Source organism: Dysidea avara, chromosome 5 (genome assembly GCF_963678975.1).
Source record: "Dysidea avara chromosome 5, odDysAvar1.4, whole genome shotgun sequence".
Taxonomy (NCBI): domain Eukaryota; kingdom Metazoa; phylum Porifera; class Demospongiae; order Dictyoceratida; family Dysideidae; genus Dysidea; species Dysidea avara.
In genome coordinates, this window is record NC_089276.1 from 26,359,003 (window position 1) to 26,375,212 (window position 16,210).

General features: G+C 38.7%; 1 protein-coding gene, 1 long non-coding RNA gene and 1 pseudogene across 5 annotated transcripts in view; 2 read left to right on the forward strand and 1 right to left on the reverse strand.

Moving 5' to 3' along the window:
- LOC136256888 (uncharacterized) overlaps positions 1–16,210 on the forward strand; it is a 75,810-nt gene that overhangs the window by 26,234 nt on the left and 33,366 nt on the right. The gene's annotated exons all lie outside the window — the stretch shown is intronic.
- LOC136256902 (uncharacterized) overlaps positions 1–16,210 on the reverse strand; it is an 89,585-nt gene that overhangs the window by 15,902 nt on the left and 57,473 nt on the right. The window lies entirely within an intron of this gene.
- LOC136256460 (zinc finger MYM-type protein 1-like) lies at positions 11,205–14,114 on the forward strand (annotated as a pseudogene).

Consider the following 16,210-nt stretch of genomic DNA (forward strand, 5'->3'; position numbering starts at 1 on the left):
TGTCAAGTTTCTCAATTGACCACTTTTCATCTATCGCTGATCCTGCCATTTCCAGCTTATTTAACAGCTGATACAGCACTCGATACCAATGAAGTTAAACCAGTTACGTATGCCAGTAACTCCTGTTGATTACTTAAAGCTCAAACACTTAAATAGCTACAATACTCAGTTGCTATAAAAGTTTAACCACTTTGCTCTTCCAATGTCAGATCAGTTAACAACTCCAGGTGTCTGGGCCCATAACCTGTTAGCAGATTCGCAAATTAACCTGACAATTGACTACAAAATAGCTTTTAATCAGCAACTCAATAAACAGTGTCACACAGTGTACAGCTACTCAATTCTACTCTAAAGTATTAAAAGTTACAACTGCTTTTATACCTACAAAACCACAGAAAAGTTCTGTACAGGTCCAGAAACTTCTAGAAGCATGTGAATACAATTACAAAACTAATTCAAAACCTTAACTACATTATGTGGTAATTTACAGAGACAACCTGTCTGATTACATAGCTACACAGTAATACACACATGTATTATGTCATATTACAACAGGCTTTCCTTGTGGACAAATTTACTTGCGAAAATAAAATCATGTGAAACTTAATCTGGCGAGGTGACAAATTCGCAACATTAAATTCTTCACACAAATTTATTACTCGTTGTAATAAGTGTTAGTGTACGAGATGGAAAGCAATGAAATTTTGTCATGTTAGCCATGTTTCTTTGTATCTATGCTTGTATCCACGATAAATTGATGCAGGTGCCTGAAGTTCGCCAGGAAACGGGTAGGGCAGCCATGTTCAGTGATGTTTGGTGAAGAAACACGTATTGTATAGGGGGATGAGCAACTGATCGTGCTGTCATAAACGTAATGAACGATCAGCAAACTGTTATGTACATAAACGAGCACCCGGTTTGTTGTCCAACACAACAATGTTACAGGTGCTAAAAACCTCACGATAAACAAAATTCCACGTGATAAAATATGTTGCAAATTTTAATATTGTGAAGTGCCCAAACCGCAAGATTAAAGTCCTCGCAATAAAAACCTGCTATACGGTACTTTGAAATTTGGTATGTACATAGGCTAGCCATTGTATTGGTGTCTTTTGGTGATTAGAAAAACAAAGTAGTAGCAGCTACAGAGTTACAAAGCAAAAATCAAACAAATATAATTTGAGGGGCCAAGATACTCTAAAGAACAGTCACCATGAGATAAAAAGTGCATGAAAATGTTGGAAAAAACTTACCAGAGTTCTAACCAGAGACCTCTATACTGAATACCCAAATCCTTTACCACTAAACCATTGCTATCACTACTGAATCACTTATCACCTCACTAATTATCTACGTTATAAATAGCTAAAATCTACTTAATAAAGTTATAATTTCATAGATCTACCAATGCATTCTATGTGCATTATATTAAAATTTCTCACAGATGTTCAACCATTTCTTGTCTGCCACCTTTTTTTTCACACAGGCTATTGAAGGCAACTCCTCTTTTCACAGTTAGTAATTAGCATTAACATAATTGCAGCCATTTCTTAGCTGCCACCTTTGATTTCAGAACTTTTCTCACCCAGGCTATTAAAGACCACACCCCTTTTCACAGCTTCGCTGTATTCATGCAGATAATTTACTAGCTATATAGTAATTAATTAAGTAAAAATGTTCCACAATTACAAGGAGAGCACTAGTTGTCACTTATCTGATATAGGAGAGCAACTATATATGTATGCTTGCCTGGGGCATCTACATAAGATAGAAAAGTCAAGAGATGCTTTGGAGACAGACAAACTTCTGCTAAGACACTTGTTTCACATTTAAGATCACTGAAAAAGTGATGATTGTCATAAAATACCAGCCTGAGGCAGATTTACATTTTTTCATATCATTGTATTATCAGGCAGCATGTATCTTAAGATGTGCACTGGCTCATTATCTTGATCTCTCCTTCATTCTCACAATCAACCAATTTTCCTTGATAGCACTGATGACGATCTATGTAACTGTCTCTTAGATGTTAGTAAAGTGGCTTCCTCCATATAGTGTATAATTCTGATTGTGATTATGGCTGAAACTTTTATTCAGCACTTTATATCACACAGCATAATAGTACCATACCAAGACAAACAGTAGTATGTTGTGCGGCCAAGAAAGCCAGTGTGCCACAACTAAACACGTTTTCACACATACAGTATGTAGCTCCGTGCTCCCTTCTCAAATTGGAATTATTTTATACTGCAAATGCCCTCCACCTTCAGCACCCTACATACCAAATTTAAGTGCAAGATTGCCTAATGCAACTTGAAATATAAACCTTCAAAATCTGGTTTAATTTCTTCATGTTTTTATTTTTCTTCATTTAGGACACTCGGGGGGGGGGGGGGGGGAGCTTAGATTTTTTCTTTTCACACACTCTATAAAAACCATTATAAAATGTAAATACGGACCTCGATCGAGCTTTGGTTTACTTTAAGAACGTGTTGCAGCACAATCACATACCAAGTTTAGTGCAAAGTCATAGATGATTATTTGCATTAAAAAAGGTAGTTTAAAAGAAATTTCATTGAAAACTATAGAGTTACAAGGCAAAAACCAAACAACTGTAAATCGTGGGGTAAAATTACTCTAATAGAACAGTCACTGCAGGGTAAAAAGGTGCATAAAAAAGAAAGTTGCTGACTAGGATTCAAACCAGGGATCTCCACACTGAACACCCAAATCATTAACCACTGAGCCATGTCAGATCACCTCACTTAATAAATGAAAACTCTAGCTAAAATCTACTCACTAGTAAAAAGTTCATAATTTCGTAGATCTACCAATGGAATATCTAGAACATTCTATGTGTGTTCTATTAGAAATCCTCAAAAAATGTGTGTTCTATTAGAGTACCATAGACTCCAGTTATTAGGTGCACATGGTTATTAAGCGCACATTGCCTGTTAAGCGCATATGGTAGACTTGTGCTAGACACCTGTTTGTTAAGTGCATATGGTTGAAATCGCCTCTGCCACCTCGTACTACGTAGAATGGTTGTCAGAATGAATCAGACATGTCACAGCACACTCGATGCCTCGCCAGGCCCGTGTCTAGCAGATACCGCCGTCTGTAATAACGCTAGTGGTAGCTGCTACCTGACTTCTAAGGATTTCCGCTTCCACGACTGAAACAAACTATTAACTGGTTTGAAAACTGTAGTGGACACAACTAATTCCCTCCTAGCAGAAATTCCTTACCGTAGTTTATAAGCGCATGCGCTTAACAAGCATAGTAAATTTCACAAATAATTTCTCCGAAAATTCTAAGCGCATGCGCCTAATAACCAGAGTCTACGGTATTGCAAAAATAATCAAATAAACTCTGCAATACAGTACTATTACAACTTTTCTAGTATTCCATCGAATCAAAGCCAATGATCATTTTGGTACTGATCTCGGTGGAGGTATTACACTACTATTAAGACCTACTCGTACCAATCGTCATCATCATAATCATCATCATAAGTGCTATGCTGATAAAACTTGTGACAACAGGCTGCAAATTGTGGATTTGCTTTGTAAGAATTGAGCAACTGCAACTTATCACATTTTGCATGAAAAATTGAGATACTCTAATAGAACAGTTACTGATTGACAAATACTATACTTAATCAACTTGGAAGGAATTTACTTTGTTACAAAACACTGTTGCAAATAAATACAGGCATTTGTATTACAACTTTATATAGCCATGAACAAGCACGCATAAAATTATATCGAAACCTCTGACTCTGCATCACTTTTGCAACCACTTTATTGCAATTAGATAATTGGTTTGTGTATTGTAATTCTCTTTTTTTTCTCCTGAGCATACCAGCAGGACTGACTGCTCAGTATCAGTATAATTAGTGTTGGATCAGTAGGTATTTTTCTGTATTGGTACAGCACTAGTTTGATCATATCATCTTCATTGCATCTGTAGATAAGAAGAACAATGATTTGTGTGAAAACATACCTAAAAGCTGTTTATGGTTGGCTTTGGGTATATATTTAAACTACAAAAAGAAGTGAAATCCACGCAAAAACAGCAAAGCTGTTTAAAAAGGGTGCAGCCTTCAAAAAGCTGACCCATGACGGAGTAGAGCATCTCTCCAATGTGCAGACTGACAACCACCAGGACCAGCTCCATCCTGTATACTACTAGCAATAAACTGGACATGAGCTGCAGTAATCTCTGAGTCTACAAAATAAGGTAAATCATCATAGTTGGGAATCGGGGTGTTGAGTTGTCACAACCAAATCATTTGGGTCCAGCGAACCTCCACCAGCTCTTCAGTTATCCATCGTACTGCGGCCCTGACTTTTCCTTGTAACATCAACTTAGTAAACACTTTAACTAAATGGTTATTACTGTTCTTAGCACAAGAGCGGAAGGAGTTACAGAGGGACCTGTCATAACGCTGAGCCTCCTGAAGTAGCACATCAAACTGTCCTTCTTGCCACATAGTCAAATGGTGGTCCAACAATCTCCAGATGTCACAGCCCTTACTAATTGATCTGTCATGTTGTAGTAGAATGGAACTAAATACTATATAGAACACGCTCTGATGGATAAGTTCCATTACAAAAGTAATTTAACTCCTCAGACAACTGATCTACATAGCGTTGTCTAACAGCATCCCCAGGGAAGGAATAGTGCAACCCTCTATGCCAAATAATGGTAACCCATCTCTTACACCATGGAGAAAGTCTTTCACCACCATCAGAATGAACTAGAGGAACTCCATAAACTTTTATAAACAGATCATTGATGTATGAAGGAAGTGAAGAGGTAGCAATGTTATTGTCATTATCAGTATTACAACTATCCAACCTCGGAGGATCACTGGTGTGCTGCTGCAACAACACTGACTGTGAAAACTTTTGTAAATATCAATAATTAGGTAAATCACAGTTACAAGTATCGGTAACAATATGTACAGTATACAGCTCACGTCATGGGTACTTGCAGTTTTATTGCGACCCACTTACTTGAAACTCATGCAGCTATGTGTCTTGAATACTTAGACAAGTACCCAAAGTGCATGCACTCCAGCTTGCAAGTGTAACTGGTTTACAAATAACTACAATAATGTATGTGTATAGCTAGCTACTTCTGTCTAATCCATGTGTTATTTTCAGTGGGGCTATTATGTCAAGCTACATAGCTATTATAGCTATATGTACTTACATGTTTTCACTAGAAATACTTTACATGTAAATTGCCATATCTATCATGACAAGAGTTAAATGCTAGTGTAAATTAGCCACCTACTTCAGTGAAGCCATTCTGTTGTCTTGGCAGACATCTAGTCACTGAAACCAGTGAGGAGTTAATATGTACATAGCATACAACTATATTTGTGCCAGCATCTATGGCATTGAGTATTCAACTGCATTATGAGTCCCAATCAACCTATGGTCCTTTCCCTGGTACTGCGTATACGTATTCATTACTTGCTGAATTTTCTGTTATACAGGGAGTGGTTCTTCCATATAAGGCATGCACTGTAATGGTGAGTAACTACTTATGTTTCAGTATATCTCGAAGCCACAATTTGCTTTATAATAGTTAGCTATACATTTTATATACACAACAATATATTACGCATGGCTACAGTAACCCTTTAACTGACTTTCATCAGGAGATTCTTTATGTCTGCAGGAGAACAAAATGTCTTTGTTGGCTAGCTAGTAACTGCAACAAGACAAAATAGTTAACTAACAACAACAGGCTATGGTTATTACAGTAGAACAAGTCATTTTAGTGAAAGGGTTGGTAGAGTACATGTAGCAAGCATTTCATCAACCAAAATTTGGTCACAGACAGAATGCGCACAAGTTTATCATGAGTGCATTGCATCACAGATCTATTTTGAGTACTCACAGCTTAATTTGTGGTCACACTTGTGACAAACTCACGAGTAATACTTGTGACGTCAGATGTGAGCTGTACTGTACATACCTAGGTACTTCATAACTATAAATTAGTATCCACAGAATATTATTATGTATAACTTCTATCAAACAGTACGGTAGTATTGTTAAAGTAGGGATCTCCCCAAAAACGCCATGTGCGCCTAAAATGTTGCCTTTAAAAGTCATCCTAGAAACATCTTACGCACTAAAAATCTCCTTTATGGAATAATATTAGTCCATCTAACATCAAATACAGCATTAAAAACAAGAAAATATTTACAGACGGCTGGATATAGAATTTTTTTTTAAATCACCGAACTTAAAATTTCACCTGCCTGCCTGCCTGCCTGCCTACCAGCCAGCCTTCCTATTTACTTGGCCACAGTTGCAAGACTGGAGGTCAAATGAAGTAGTGCACAGCTACCATTTTATGCCACAATAACAAACTCATCAGTCGGCTGTGCCTTTTGGGGTTTCAACAAATGTGTGCCCTCTACTCCTTAAACCTTGTCTTTCCTTTTATCTTCAATTACACTTTGGAAGGCTCAGTTTCATATCAACATGTAATCGATATAATTACAAGGATATGACAGCCATTTTTGAAGAATCGAGAGACTAGTTACGTAAAAATGCGTTGTGCCTATAATAGGAGCACGCAGTCTCATTCCATTGGCTTTTTATTTGGCTGTGACAGTAGTTGGTGTTACATATGGCGAACAACAAAGAGTTAACAAAGATGGTGGAGAATCTTACAGCGAGCGTCAAGTCCATACAGGACCAACTTATGATGCTTACACACGGGGCCACATACAGTGGCACAGACTGCAATCAGGTCCTGGTCTGCAACACAGAAGTACAGAGTATGATGCCGGCTTGAACCCCCTCCCAACAAGAAGACTAGGCTTGAAGACGATGGGGCACATTCAGGGGAGGAAGTAGACATCGATACTCATCAAGATTCACTTGTCCCACTTTCTGAAGTGGCTGTGGCTTTCCTTGAGGTGTCGTTTAATGTTTAACTGGACAATAAGACTCGGGTGGAAAAGGCTAAGGCAAACGACATCCCGGATTCTCGATGGATAAGATGTGCCCAGTTGGACTCTGTAGTAGCAGCAAAGTTGCCACCAGCAGTGAGGTTGGTAGATAGAGCAGCTAGTCGGATATAGAATTTATGGTTGGACACAATTAACCATCTTATTTTGGAAGGCAGAAGAACTGGAGATTCCAGCAAAAGTCATTACTGGGATCCAGACCTCTCTACAGCTGGTGGGTAATGCCAATTACCAGTACTCCCTGGATTGCAGGCAGTCCCTGATGATGTAACTCAACCCCAGGTTGAAGCAGCTGATGAATCACAAAGATTTTAAGGATGCTGCACCCTTTCTCTTTGGGGAGAAATTCAGAGCCATGGCTAAAGAGCATCTGGAGGCTGCCAAAGTTTTCTAAAAGACCTTGTCTTCAGATAATTTCAAACAGGGTTTTCAGAAAGGCCACTCTCTTAGAAAACAGGTCGCAGGGGTGGCAGCCATTACAGCGGCATAGGAGGGAGTCAGGGATGGCAAGGCCCAGACAACAAAGCCAGAAAGGGGTAGTCAATGGCAAGGAAATGACTAGGCAGCACACAGACTGCAATTCATTGTATGACAATGTAAACAAAATTCATTAAAATTGTTTCATCTACTCAGGTGTTAAACCCCACAAACATTATATACAGGCTCTAATCAACACCATGAACCTGTCAATCACATGCCCAAAATTGGCTGGGAAAGTAGCATACTACTTATCAAATTGCCAAATTGGGAGGTGCTGGCTCAAGACCAGTGGGTACTGCAAACTGTGACTGGTTATCAATTGGAGCTGATAGAGACTCCAATTCAGGCCAGAGTGCCTCACGAAATAAGGTGCTCACCAGAGAGCAAGGGCCAGATAACCTCAGAGGTTCTATAACTTCTGGACAAAGGGACAATTGCAATTTTTTGTTCAGTTATTGTGTGTGTGCTGTTGTAATTTATATGTGTATATGTAAGCTATTTTTGTGTTCCTCCTCAGTCAGGGAAGAACAGCATTGCCGACTGACTTGAGGCTAATTTAAAAATCAAATCAAATCAAATCGACAATAGTGGAAACACTAGCCTCTCCATGAAACTATCTGTCCCAGATTTTCCTTGTGGAAAAGAAGGATGGGGCCACAGACCAGTGATAAACCTGAAGGGTCTCAACCAATTCGTGAAGACTGAACACTTCAAGATGGAGGGTCTTCACTTGTTCCCAGACCTCCTACAGTCACAGGATTGGATGGTGAAAATGAACCTGAAGGATGTATACCTTCAAGTTCCTACCCACCCAGACTACCAACACCTCCTTTCTTTTAGTGGGAGGGCAAGGCATACAAGTTCCAATGTCTATTTTTGGCCTATCAGCAGCACCCAGAGTGTTTACAAAACTGCTGAAGCCAGTAGTGGGCTTCCTGAGACAAAATGATTGTCATCTGGTCATATACTTGGATGACATACTAATGATGCATCAGGACAGGGCTCAGTTAGAACAAATTACCCAACGGACATGCCAACTGTTTGAGAGCCTGGGGTTGATTGTGAACCAAAAGAAGACTCCTGCTAGGAGATGGAATTTCTGGGCTTCCACTTAGCTCCACAACAATGAGAATAACAATCCTCACCGAGAAGCTACGCAAAATTCAGCAGGATGCACGGTGAATGCTGCAAACAAACATCAGTCTCAGTGAGGGAAATAGCACAGTTTGTGGGGAAGACAACTACAACTATGAGAGCTATCCCATTAACCTCACTGCACTACCGAGCTCTCCAGATGCAAATAAACTCTGCCCTTCCCCTGAACTACAATCAGGAGGAAATTTCAGACAAATACAACATAATTCTCTCACTGAACCCTGCCAGCAGGGAAGACCTGGAATGATGGGTGGCTTTCACAACAGCTCCAATGGGAGCACCAGAGTTCACACAGGATCCCTCAATAACAATACATTCAGATGCATCCAACCAGGACTGGGGAGCAGTTCTGAATGGTCAGTCCCACACAGGGGGCATATGGTCTGCAACTTACAACACCAATTACTTGGAGTTGTCAGCTGCTTTCTTAGCAATCAAGGCTTCCGGAAGACCTGGCAGAATATCACAGCTCTACTGTGAATGGACAACATTACAGCAGTGAGCTATGTTAACCACAAGGGGGCACAGTGTCCAGAGCTCTGTGCCAATTAGCAATAGAAATCTGGACTTGGTGCACAGAGAGGAATATCACCCTCCAAGCAGAACACCTTCCAGGTCAACTGAACTCCAGGCCAATGAGGAGTCCAGGACAGCAAAGGATCGCTGCACTGGAAGCTGAATCAATCAGTGTTCCAGCAGATAGAAGTGGTAATGGGTCCACTAGAAGTGGATTTGTTTGCATCACACCTGACAAAACAGCTTCCCCACTTTTACAGCTGAAGACCAGATCCAGAAGCAAAGGTGACAAATACATTCATGTAGAATTGGGCTTCCAGTTGAGGATTTTCCAATTCGCTGTGGTGCCTGATATACTATTGCCTCACCAAAGCGAGGAAAGAAGCAGTGAGAGTAGTACTAATAACACCTCTGTGGAAAACCCAGCCATGGTTCCCACTAGTACTGGAACTCCTGGAGGACTATCCTTGGAGGATTTCCCAACAATCAGACTTGATATCAATGACAGTGGGGCAGCAATTTCTGATGTAACAGGGAGTACCCCAGTTGATCGCCTGGCCTATCTCAGGTATCCTACGCATCATGAGGAATTCATGCTTACATCATGGAGGGACAAAACTAACTCAAATTATGGTTCCTTGTTCTCTAAATGGGCTAGCTGGTGTAAGTAGATGGGTTGAGATCCCCTTACAGGACCTATAGAGGATGTTGTGAATTTCTTAGCCAAGTTACATTCTGAATGCTATAAGTATCAATATCATTGGCCCACTTTGATGCCAATGTGCTATGTTCCTTCCTCCCGCCGCTATAATATCTATGCTTCCTCACCGAGTAAAAAATGTTGGTCCCCTAGTCCCAATTTATTTGAAATAATATTAGAAGCACTTAAACTCAAATGTGATTTGCGTTAGAAAATAATTGAGCATGGTGACATGTGCAGCTGCAGAGACCTAACTTACATCTCAGTCTTACTGCCAGAAAACTTTGTTGGAATTATTTTGTACTGGTAGTCGTAGTAGACCTATTTCAAAGAGTCCAATTGTTAGTGAAGGAGCTTCTAGTAGTGGTTCCTCAAACGGTTCCAGTGCAGGTAGCTCAAAGAGTCCTTGTTCTAGCTCTAGCTCTAGTCCTAATGACGAATCCTTGACGGAGGAAGTTGAATCAGAGCAGTCCTACTCCCCTGTGCCAGAGAGCTGAAGTCAAAGTTTGAGTGAAGCTGGTGAACTGTCAAGTCAGTTCCATGATGCTTCCAGCACCGCAACATCATTCACTGTTACCAGTAGTTCTTCCACGACATCATCCACTGCTACTAGTAATTCATGCGAGTGTCAGTGTTATACTAACTTTAACATTCCTCACCATCCTTTGGCAGTTGATAGCTATATAGCTATCTCTAAAAGACAACAGTTGTACTCCAGTAAAGAACATGGCAAGCAGAAGTCTTATTCGAGAACAATTCAAAGTAGTTGGTACAAAGCACATCCTTGGATCACTGTGTGTACATCAGAATATAAAGTGTATTGTGCAACCTGTTGAGCAACTAATGAGCAATGCTTGTTGAGCTCCATACATGTAAAGTCAACCTTTATTCATCCTGGTTTTAATAACTGGAAAAAGCTCTCGAAAAGTTTCATGAGCACGAATACAGCAACATGCATAGGGAGGCTGCTGAAAAGCTTGCAGCCAAGGCAAGAGGAGTTAGAATTGATGCCCACTTAGATGCTCAGCTTAGAAAAGATCAAGAGCACCACAGAAAAATGCTTATGAAGCTACTTCAAGCAATTCAATATCTGTAATGTCAAGGACTGCCCTTACGTGGTCAGAGAGGATGCAGAATCATTCAGTGGTAACCTCTATCAATTACTACTACTTCAGGCCAAAGATTGTCCAGAAATGATCTCCTGGATCAATTGGAGGGAGTATATATCACCAGAAATTGTTAATGACATTATCTCATTAATATGTTCTGCGCAACATTTTAGGTGATGTTAGTAGATCATTGTGGTACTCTGTAATTGTAGATGAGGCCATGGATGTTTCTCACAATGAACAGATGTCATTGTCCCTTAGGTGGACAGATCACAAAACACAAGAAAGTATCATTGGCCTTGTTCAGTTATCTGACACTAAAGCACAAACAATCTTTTCAGCAATAAAGGACACTTTAATCTCTATGTGTTCACTATCGATCAATCAGTGCCGAGGTCAGGCTTATGATGGTACATCTAATATGAGTGGCATCAACAATCATGGAGTGCAAGCTCTATTTAAAGCAGAAGTTGAGCAAGTGTTATATGTTCATTGCCTGGCCCATACTTTGAATCTTTGCTTTAAAAATGTAACAAAGACATATGCAGTGATAAGGGATGTTTTGAACTTCGTTTATGAATTAACACAGCTGATCAAAATGTCCCCTAAAAGGTTAACATGGTTTGAAAGTTTTAGAAGGGAAGTTACTATTAATAGTGGTGAACTGACACCACGTCTACGAATGTTGTGTCCAACACATTGGACTGTAAGACACTCATCAATTTCCAGCATATTAAAAAATTACAGCACTTAGCCTATCCAGAGTGCTTTAGATGAGATCAGTAAAGGTCACGATAAACATGCTGTAAAAGCTAATGGAATGGCATCAAAGACGGACAAATTTGATACTTTTTTGGTCTAAAACTTGCCTATCTCATATTTTTGCAAGTATCAATAAATATTCAAGCAAAGGACATCACTGTACAAGAAGCAGTTCGTGGTGCTCACCTTCTTATAACACATTTCATTTCCATGAGAAATGAAGCAAAATTTAATAGCTTTTATAGTGAAGTGATCCGAGAAAGTGTAAATCTAACAGCAGAACCAACCCTTTAAAATCAAAGAAAACAGCCCGGAAGATTTGATGATGGTGCAAGTTCCCACACATACGAAACTCCAAAAGACAGACAGTGCCACATGTATTTTGAAGTAACTGAACTAACTGCAGGTGAAGTTTAAAGAAGGTTTACTTAAAAGGATCTTGGCATTGTAAATGGCTTTGTAAATGAAATTGAATCAATTCATAATTGACTTTGCTAATGGTAATAGTGGCATTGCAAATGAAATTGAATCAATTCACATTGACTTTGCTAATGGTAAAACAGAAAAATGTATCTCTCCAGATTTAGAAATGTATTTGAAGAATGACTTCGCACTTGAAAGGTTAAAGACCCAACTATCAATGCTACCAGATGCAATCAAAACAAGTTTTTTGGATATAAAAATGGTAACCAACGTAAGAACTATAGCAAGTGTAATGAACAAGAGCTCAAAATACAAGGGTATGCTCCAAGAATTTGATAAACTTATAAAATTATATCTAATGTTTCCAGTGACTACTTCGACTGCTGAACGCTCCTTTTCTTCTCTCAGACATGTAAAAGCTTACTTCAGAAGTACTATGACAAGTTCCAGATTGAATAATTTGTTTCTATTATATATCCACCAATACAAGACATAATGGATTCACTGGATTTGTATAAATTAACTAAGGACTTCACATCTACAAACAAACGTAGAATGTACTATTTTGGAAGATTTTAATTGCTGTTAAATCATTAATTCATCCAAGTAATTTACTGATAACTATCCTATCTACGTATGTGTATTTCTGGAGTGTATATTTATAATCTAAACCAAAACAACCAAGCTGTAAAAAAAATAGTGTGGCCCCCAAAAAGGCCAAGGATGTGAAATCCAAGTTGGTGGCCAAGAAATGGCTGTGATGGTAGAATGGTAAAAATTTTAATAATGACAATTCAGGCGAATTATTGTGCTACTTGGTCTTGGCACCAAATTCACCTGAATTGTCGTTATTACAGCTCAGCTCTTTTTTTACAGCTTGGCTGTTGTAGTTTAGATATCACTTCTTTTGTATTGCAAGCCACAAAGCTGGCCATAAGCTGGCTTTAGTGCTTCCTTTTAACTTGTCTTTTTTTCTTTACTGCAGGAATTGTGGAACAAAGGAAGTAATTGTGTGTATAGCTTTTGTCTGATTAAGTATTTGTATATTTAACATTGAATGATGATTAACACATACAAACGTGCCCCTTTCGAAATGGTTAATTAAACCCATCCAACTTATCTACAGACCACAATTTCTTCCATGTCAATCAGTCACTATAACTCAGTTTGTTACAGCACAAAACAAGCTCCAACTGTGAAAGGGAATGTGAACAGACTATAACACGATGTAATGCATGACTGTAATCTAACATGTATGTGTGTATGTGTGTGTGCATTTCAAGAACTTGTGTAATTTCGTCCACATGTGCCTTATCAATTGCTTTTTGAAGAATTCAGCTAAACATAAACATACTACAGATGTCCTCCCTGCATAGGCCTCTAATATAGAGTAGACAAGGTATAGCAGCACAGCCATTTATGTCAGTTTTCAAAAATCTAACACATAACCAGTAGTGCTGTACACCTACAAAATTTTTGTCCTGGTTTTGCCTACCAATAATTGGCAATAACTGGTTAATTGGTATATTGACAGACATAATAGGGTAGTTGGAAAAGGCAGGTATGGTCGGACGCGGACACGGACATTTTCAAAAAGCATTTTTACATTTATATAACAGTTATTTTTCATACCTAACGCTGTTTTTACAGCAGTCTTCACTTCCAGACCCAGGCTCGATCTTGTCATAGTGCTTATCCATTTATAAGTACACGTGCAAAGGACTGGACCAGCACTCCACAGCATGCCAAAGACCATATGGTGTTGTACACATGCTCTAAAGTCTAATACAAAGTTATACAGTTGTAGAGATTAGCTTGTATGCCCCATGCAACTTAGCTTAGCAGGTCACAGTCCTACGCCTTTTAGTATAAGGCATTGGCACTTATACCAAGTGTGGAGGGTTTCAAGGGCCTGGCCTATGAGATTAAGTTGGGACATGTTAGATTAATCTCTATGACTCTGAATTAGATTTCTAGAGCACGTATACAACACTATTATGGTCTTTAGAGTGCTAGTGTATCCTTCGCACATGCGCTTATATATGGATAAGTGCTATGACAAGATGGACTCCTGGGTCTGGAAACGAATGCTGCTGTAAAAACAGCGTTAGGTATGAAAAATATCTGTTATATAAATGTAAAAATGCTTTTTGAAAATGTCCGCGTCCGTGTCCGACCGTATCCGCCTTTTCCAACTACCAGACATAATATGTACTCAACAAGCCTGCTGGAAGGTTTAGGGTGGTACCAAAGTGACCATCAACATACTGTCTTGCAATAATAGCTATTACAATCCCATGCTTTGAGGTTAAGTTATGATGTTAACACTTGTCAGCAGGGGTAATTTATGGTTTACCAAGCGGGTGGGCAATAACTGGTTTAAAGGGGACATTGGAAACAGTGGAAATTGAAAACTGAAACTGAAAAACTAAAATTGTTCAAAACTTCATATTAACAGGTACCTCTTAACAAAGGCCACCTCTATAATAAGACCATCTGTATAATAAGACCGCCTCTAAAAATAAGACCACCTCATTATAGTAGTTATGTCAAGTAGGTCCAGCTAAGGTGTACTCATAATGTAATAAAGTATCAATCAATCAGACAATACTTAAAAGTTAAAATGACAGCTGCAGGGTTGTACAAAAGGATATACTATCTTACCATGCCAAGACCTAAAGTCCATGGTCATGTCACAAATGAATATGGAGCAATTGCATGCATAATTTACTCTGCTGATACTGGATTTCTCATGAATTGTACATGATTTAGGAGTTGCATAGTTACAAAATCAACATTAATGATCTTGACTTTGTGTCTTGATAATTGTTAGGCACTCGTAACCTGAGATGACATCAGTAATTACTGAGGCACAGGTAATTATTGAAATCACCTTAGGTTTTTAAATCCTCGAAGACGCCTATCACAAGTGTCTAACTATTACCAAGACACAAAGTCCAAGATCATTAATTTAACTATATATGCAACTCTTAAATCATGCATAATTCATGAGAAATCATCCATTATCAAATCCAGTATCAGCAGAGTAAATTATGCATGCAATTACCCCCTTTTTCATTGTGACATGACCATGGACTTTAGGTCTTGGCGCGGTAAGATAGTGTATCCTTATGTACAACCCTGCAGCTGTAGTTTTAAGTACTGTCTGATTGATTGATACTTTATTACATTATGAGTACACCTTATAGCCTTTTTGTTGGACCTACTTGACATAACTACGTGGTCTTATTAGAGGCAGTCTTATTATACGGGTGGTGTTATTACAGAGGTGGTCTTTGTTAAGAGGTACCTGTTAATATGAAGTTTTGACCAATTTTAGTTTTTCAGTTTCAGGTTTCAGTTTCCACTGTTTCCAATGTCCCGGTTTAAAGGGTTCTTCACTGGTTTAAAGGTTTCTTCACCAGTTCAAAGGTTTAACCTAGACAACACCAGTTAATAACCAGTTAATTGCACACTGGTGTACAGCACTAATAACCAGTGCATGTTGGATAGATCAGTCACAATAATATTAAGCAAATCAGTTAGACCAAATAACTAAAACAAACTCCAAAACTAGTCTACAGGCTTTGGAGTTTACGGGCTTTGCAGATATACATATATTAATCTGTACAAAACAGCAAAGCTGTAAACAAAGGGTGTGGCACCCAAACTAAAGTCAGGGTAAAGAAAGTTGAGGTTGTGGCCAAAAACTGGCTATAATGATGCTAATGCCAATCGTTTTAATAATTTCTGTATTTCTTTGTAATTGCAATCTCATGGGCTTCTTATTCTTTTTAATCAGTCTTTTTTTTCTTTACTATGTAAGGATTCTTTTATTTGTATGTGACTAATTTGTGTCTATTTGAATTATTTTGTCAATTGTAATTTTGCAAATTATTACATTTTAATATGTAGAGAGTCCAGCTACATTACAAGTTGCCCTGTAGACCATTCAGCTATGTAACAAGTCACCCTATAAAGAATTTGGCCACAAACAAGTCGCACTGTAGAAAGTTCAACTACTTATAGAGAATTCAGCTACAATCACCCTGTAGAGAGCTCAGC